This window comes from Sesamum indicum, linkage group LG4, assembly GCF_000512975.1.
Source record: "Sesamum indicum cultivar Zhongzhi No. 13 linkage group LG4, S_indicum_v1.0, whole genome shotgun sequence".
Lineage (NCBI taxonomy): Eukaryota > Viridiplantae > Streptophyta > Magnoliopsida > Lamiales > Pedaliaceae > Sesamum > Sesamum indicum.
In genome coordinates this window covers 5,301,616-5,309,421 of record NC_026148.1, presented here as the reverse complement: position 1 = coordinate 5,309,421, position 7,806 = coordinate 5,301,616, and positions in this window count along the sequence as shown.

Here is a 7,806-nt window from a genome sequence, read left to right as displayed (position 1 = left end):
GTGTTTTCGATTCTAAAACATGTGAAGGTATCCTATTAATTATATAGGTTGCTGCAAGAATTGCATTTGTCCAAAACATTTTAGGCCCATTAGATTGAAACGTCAATGCTCTAGCTATTGGTAAAAGGTGTTTGTGCTTTCTTTCTACAACACCATTTTATTGGGGAGTATAAATGCAACATGTTTGATGTATTATTCCTTCTCTTTTAAAGAAATTCTGACACTGTTCACCAAGAAACTCAAATCCATTATCACTTCTTATGACCTTAATTCTTTTATCCAATTGAGTGAGTATCACTTTGTGAAAGTCAATTAGCAAATTAATAGTTTGAGAGCTGAATTGCATTAAAAAGGTTCAGCTAGCTAAGAACAAATCGAAATTCGATTCACAAATTATGAACTTCTATATGGATAAACTCAAGTTTTGCATGGCTCTGATACCATTTAGTACCAGGATATCACAAACCAAGAAGAATTTGAATATAACAACCATATTTGAAACCATGTAAAGAAATATAAAGATCTAAAAGAATGAATATGACAATTAACAATAAATTATATAAAGATTATAAAAATTATAACAAGAATATTTAATGAAGCAAAAATTAAAGACAATTATGAGTGGAAGAAAACTTACTTGAATTTTCGAGAATTTGTATACAAAGATATTACAGAACAATTAGATGTACAAAGATATTAATTATCCAAGACATCCTATTTCAGTATGAAGAAGTGAATGAAGAAGAAATAGATGAAGCACCAGAGAAAGAACATGAAAAGAAGAGATGAAGAACAAGAGAGAAAACTTGAAGCAAATGCTAGAGAGTATGTATAAGAAAAGCTCTCCAAGAATGAGTTGTTTTTTTTCTTCCCACAAATTCCTCTATTTATAGAAATGCTTGGCCTTCATCATGTAGTTGAATTATTTGCTGTTTGTGGCTATCCATCAAACCTCCATAATGCAGCAAGTTGTATGGAAAAGCTGATAAGAATTTTCGAATTTTTGATTTTTTTTACATCATGATTACATCATTTTCAATATGAAATTTGTTGCATCAATAAAATTTATTACAACAATGATAATTTTTACATTAAACTGAACTTTTACGGAATCGGACTAAAAATGCCGAAACAATCATCCTCATTTTCATCTCCAAGATGAATTGGTGATGGTGAATCTTCCTTGTCACTTTGAATTTCCTCAAGAATTTTCTGCATTTCTTCAGTGGTTGTTGCTTTTGCAATTCTTGCAGACAAATTGTTTTTCTTCAATAAAAATTGTTCCTGCTCTGAATTGAATTCTTTGCCAAGAATTATTGACGTTTTGCACATTGTAGGATTTTGTTTGAACCATTCCAATATTGTTGTTTGTTCAAATGTTTACGTATTCATTTTATCCCACCATTTTACACAACATTTTTTCCCCAAGGAAAATATGATTGTATCTTCATCAATTTGGATGGGCTTGAATTGGGGCTCAGTTTTCAGAATCCAAGTCAGATTAAATTGGATGTAGAATTTGAGTAAATTGGGGAGATGTTTTCTTGGAAACATACTGGTTTTGAGATTTTCTATGAAGAATTTGAATGCATCCTGGACTGGTTTAGGAAGAATATGTGGTTCCGGACCAAAATAGTACCACCATCTGACGAACCAATCTGGAATTTTCTCGGGAGAAATTTTGGTGCCAAAAAGAAAATAAAAGGACATGGTATTTTTTTTTCATTTTGTAGAAGGAAATGTTGGAAGGCTTTGATATAGTCCCAATATGATATCAAAGGATATATTTTACTTGGTATGTTTTTGAGCTCATAAGGACTTTTTTCCCAATCGGTCAAAGAAAGAATGGAGTTATGAAAATTTTTCGGTAGTCAATTTGTGAGGAGTTGGCTGGGGCTCCTTTAGGAGGCATATTTTGAATGAAGATGGATCTGGTAGAGACAAGAATGTCTTTATAGAATTGTTGGGTCTTTTGAGAATCTTCATAAATCCTGTTATGATTTTCATCAAGAATCATTGTTGCCATCAAAACAGGATTGTCTTGAGTTTGCTCATTTATCCAATCATCCTCAATTACACAATCGAGGTGGAAATCTGTTTTCTCAAAATACGGGGAGATTGGTGAATTGGATTGGGAACTGGTAGGCCTAGCTGTAGAAGTACCTGCTATATCTTTATAAGTTTGGGTGAGTTTAGTAGGGGCAAGAGGAATTGGTTTCCACAATCGGGTAAATCTGTTGACAATTTGAATGGGAGTTTGTGGTAAGGATGGTGTTTTTGCGGTTGGTTGGGTAAGACTTTGTGCTTTTGGCTGGAGAGATGGGGGTAAAACTCGTAACGGTTTTGAATTTTGTGCAAATTGTGGCTTTGAAATTTGAAGATTTTGGGGTCTTAATTGGGTCTTCTCCGGCGTTAGAGAAGGGTATTCTAATTTGAGAATTTGGGTGTTTGTTTTTGCTAAAGGACTTACCTTTAGCTTTGAGTCTTCTCCTGATTTCGACATCCCTGCAAAAACTCTCTTGTCAAGTAGTCAGGAATGTGATTGTGAGCTCCTTTAATATATTCAATATCAAAATCAAATACAGATAGTAAAGCTTGTCATCTTGCAAAAATTTATTTTGAAACTAAATTTTTTACATCTTTTGTAAGTACATCTTTTGCAGCTCGACAATCAATTTTTAGGAGAAATTTTTGATTTAACAAATCATCTTAGAATTTAGAAATGCACAATACAATAGATAATATTTCCTTTTTTATTGTAGGATAATTTTTCTAAGCTGTAGTTTTCCAACCACTAGAATAATATCTTATTATTGTTTCTTTATTGTTAATAATTTGACTAAGAATACCTCCGTATCCTAGTTCGGATGCATCTGTTCGTACAATTTTTGTTGTATTTGGATGGCATATACTTAGACAAGGAATTTCTTTAATTTCTATTTTTAATTTTTTCACTAAATGTGTGTGAATTTGGGTCCAAGGAGGTGGTGGAGTTTTTAATCTTTCATATAATGGCTTACATATTTGTCTAAGATTTGGATAAAAATCTAAAACATAATTTAGGCTTCCTAAGAATCTTTGTAATTGAGATCTTTGAATTGGGACAATAGTTCCCTGATGAATTTGATGTCCTAAAAATCTGATATTAGTTTGGAAGAGTTTTATTTTAGGGGCTGATACAACTAAGCCATTGTCTTTAATAAGTTTAAGAAATATTTGTAAACGTTTCCAGTGTTTTTCTATATTTTCGCTGAAGACTAAAAACATCATCAATATAAACAATGGTAAATGAAGTATATGGAGTGAAAATATCATTCATAAGTTTTTGGAATTATGAAGGAGCATTTCTTAACCCAAATGGCATAACATTCCACTCAAATTGACCAAAAGGGAGAGTAAAAGCTGCTTTATATCTATCTTTTTCATCAATATGAATTTGCCAGAATCCAGATTTCATATCAAATTTAGAAAATATTTTTGCATTATAAAGTCTTCTAAGAAGATCTGTTTTATTAGGTATAGGATACCTAATCCATTAATTGGATAGAGCATTTGGAGAAAAGGATTTCTTAAAATTATTGGGGTATTAAGATCTTTAACTAACACAAAACTAGTTTTGAAACAAATTCCATCATTGCACACATGGGCTTTTGAAAGTTTGAAGTTAATTTTGAGACTAGCTGAATTAGCAGCTGAGAGTTTTTCTTTAGTTTTTTCAAAATATTTAGTGGGGATTAATCCTTTTTTAATATAATTCATGTCCGCTCCTGAATCCATTAAGGCTATAGCATTTAATTTAAAATCTTCAATAACTAAATTAATTTTTACATACCATTTTTGATAAGCAATCCTAGATATGGTATTAACGAACGTTTCTTCTTCTTCAGAGACTTTAGATGGGGATATTTTGTTAGAATGTTCTTTGGAAATTTTATTTTGGAGTTTTATGATTAAAATTTGCTGTTGTAATTGATCACGGTTTTCTTTTAAAAAATTACAATTATAAAATGAAATCTGGATCTCATATCTATGAAATATTCTATAGGGTACATTACAAAATTACTAATACTGGCCTAGATATTCAAACCATATCACACACTAAATCACCAGGTCAAACAGTATTTTGGGAAATCAATAGAGCCAAATCTAATCTTTTAGTTCCAAAAACTATAGAATGGAAAAATGTTACTTTACCAGAAACATGGAATTTACCACCAGGATCAATTCCCCCTATTCAACCCATAGAAAATTCAGAAATTAATCAAATTACCCAACATCAAGACGGATCCGTAGGAATAAAATTTTGTAGATAAAATTCATTAAAAGCAAATAGAACATCCTTCTCTCATCCTATCACCCCTTCCAGACACTCAACATCAGATACAATTAGACCTACCACCTCAAAATTTCAAGGAATAAGAATAGATCGAAACCTTGCACAACCAATATATCAAGATTATGAGAAAACTGGTTTCCCTAATTCTGCACCATCACAAATTCTTACAATTACCAAAGAATTTTTAATAGATAAAGAATTTCTTAAAAAAGACTTTCTTTCTGAAGAAAATATTTCCAATAGAAAATGGTTCATGAGTAATTTCTTTGAACCCCAAAGAGCAAACATCAGATCTGAATGGTATGAGTATATTTCATATACTAAACAAAATATTTCTTTTTTCTCCTATCTATTCGAAAAATATGGAGATGACAAATTATCAGTCATTCAAAAAACTCTCAAAAAATGGACAAAGCTTGATGGGTCAATAATCTCCAGTGAACATCCACCTTTAGAGGAATCCGGTATCTCTATAAAAGGCCAAATCATCAAATGTCTTCCAGTTAGTGAACCATCTACCACTGAGGTAAGCACTGTACAAATTAAGCAAAATAATTTTTCAAATCTAATCCTCCATTCCATAGGAAAACAGTTAGATCGAATAGAAAATAAAATTGAAGAAACTTTAGAAAAGAAAGAGCCTTCATCATCTTCTCTAATAACATCTAAGGATCAAACTCTTCATATCAAACTCTTCATATTAATGCTAATAATCTTCCTTTTCAAATTTATGATTATATACCAAAATTAAATTCAGAAAAATCTATTCTCTTAGGAATTCAAGAGAGATTGAGAGATCTAGGAAAAGACAAAGTCATTAATACAATTCAACAAAATCATGAAAATTCTGATAATGAACAAAATTTTAATTTTACTAACCCTGTCCAACATTTATCACCTTATAAAAATTATTATAAACCAACTCCCCTAGATCTAAAAATAGAAGAAGTCCAAAATTTTAGGTCTTTTAATGGAAATTTAATATATGAATGGAATCTAGATACGTTGTCCGAATATCAAATTCTTAGCTTATGTAAATATATGGTTATGGTATCAAATATTTACAAAGAAAGAGCAGGATTAACAAATGAAGATGCTGCTAAAAATCTTATATTAGGATTCAATGGACAATTAAAAGGTTGGTGGGATAATACTATAACCACTGACGCCAAAAACCAAATTCTTTCAAGTGTTAAAAAAGATCAAGAAGGAAATATTATTAATAATGATGAAGGGAGACCCATTTCTAATGCAATATCTTCTCTAATATATACAATTATTATTTATTTTATAGGAAATCCTCAAATATATCAAGAAAGGAATACAGAATTTTTACAAAATTTAAAATGTAGAAAACTCCATGATTTTAGATGGTATAAAGATGTCTTTTTGTCCAAAATCTATGAATGAAACATTGCAAATAGTTATTTTTGGAAAGAAAAATTTATTTCAGGATTACCAAAATCATTTGCAGAAAAAATCCGTAAAAAAATTAAAGAAAAAATACGAAAATATTGCATCCCTTTCTTATGGGGAAATTATATATCGTGTTAATTTGGTAGGATTACAATTGTGCAATGATTTTACCCTAAAAGCGCAATTGAAGAAACAAAATCTCACTACTAGAAAAGAATTAGGAAGTTGGTGTGAACAATTTGGATTTCAAAAAATAAGGTCACCATCATCTTCATCAAAGCCAAAACATGATAACAATCATAAACATAGATCAACAAAGAAAACTCCTTTTAAATCTTCTAATAAACCCTTTTCTAAACCAAATTTCTAAAGGAAGAATGTCCAAAAGAAAAAGTATTCTAGTGTCCCTAACTCAATCATATGTCATAAGTGCCAAAAACTAGGTCATTATGCCAGTAGTTGTAGAATGGGAAAGAAAATTTATGAATTGAGTTTAGGAGAGGAATTAACAAACCAATTACTAAGAATTCTAGATGAAGAAGATCTAAAAATATTTGAAATTCATAATTCTATCCTAGAAGAACAACTAGATCAAATTCAAACAGATGAAGGATATTCCTCCTCAGAAGAAGAATCCCAAAACTCTAAATCAGAAAACAATAATGAATGTACCAGTTGTTCACCAGAATTATGTCTTTGTAATAAACAAATAGCTACCTTAACTAACCAGTTTTTCTAAATCTTAGATATTATCGATAAAATCCAAAATGCTGAAGATAAAGAAATTTTACCTCCATAAACTTCAAGAACTAATTTCAATTGAAAATCCTCAGAAAATAAAACCCCCTCCTAAAACTGATTTCTCAGAAATTATGAATATGTTTGATTCTTCTAATTCTAAAGTTTCAATATCTGACCTAAAACATGAAGATAGACAATTAAAAAAGGAAGTTAAAACTTTAAAAGAAAACCATGATCAATTACAGCAACAAATTTTAATCATAAAACTCCAAAATAAAATTTCCAAAGAAAATTCTAACAAAATATCCCCATCTAAAGTCTCTGAAGAAGAAGAAACGTTCGTTAATACCATATCTAGGATTGCTTATCAAAAATGGTATGTAAAAATTAATTTAGTTATTGAAGATTTTAAATTAAATGCTATAGCCTTAATGGATTCAGGAGCGGACATGAATTGTATTCAAAAAGAATTTAATTGATAATTATTAGAATTTTTCAAGCAATTGGGAGACTAATTGATAATTATTAGAAATTTAGATTTAATTAGTAAATAAATTATAAATTGAATTTGGGATATAATAAAACTTGAACGAATTAAATTGGAGTTCGTTATAATATTTAGGGGTAAATTATATTAATTAAGAAAATTAAGAAGGATGTAATAGTAATTATTAAATGAATTTAAAAAGAAAAGGGTGGGCAGTGGAATGTGCTGCCATCGCCTCTCCAATCATCAAACATGTATATAGTATGTTAATTGAAAGTCATTTATACTTTAACACACACATACTCACATTTACACACACACATTTCGGAAATAGAGGTACGGATTTGAGATTTTAATCCTTTATAATTTATATAATTATATTATTTAATTAGTTGGTTTATTAAATATTGATTATATTGAGTGATGTACTATTTAATAAGAGTATTTTATAATTTTGGCTATTTAAATTAGTGTCAAATTAAATATCACATTTGATATAAAAATAATTTAGTTGGTCAATTAAATTATTAGACTTGTTATATTTAATTATTACTATAGCTAATTTATACCATTCCATCGGAGTGATTAACCAAATATGTAATTCTATGTATTGTTGCTTAATTAAATTATATAGCAACGATAAATTGATAGAAAATTCATAGAAATATCTCGAAAAATTATATTTAGGAAATATTATGTTATTAAAGAGGGAAAATGAGGTTTCTATGGTAATATAATATACGGATGTTATTAAAAATAATAGTCATAAATATAAAAGGATTTTGATTAAATGAATTCTTATGAATTAGTTGATAAATTAAATATA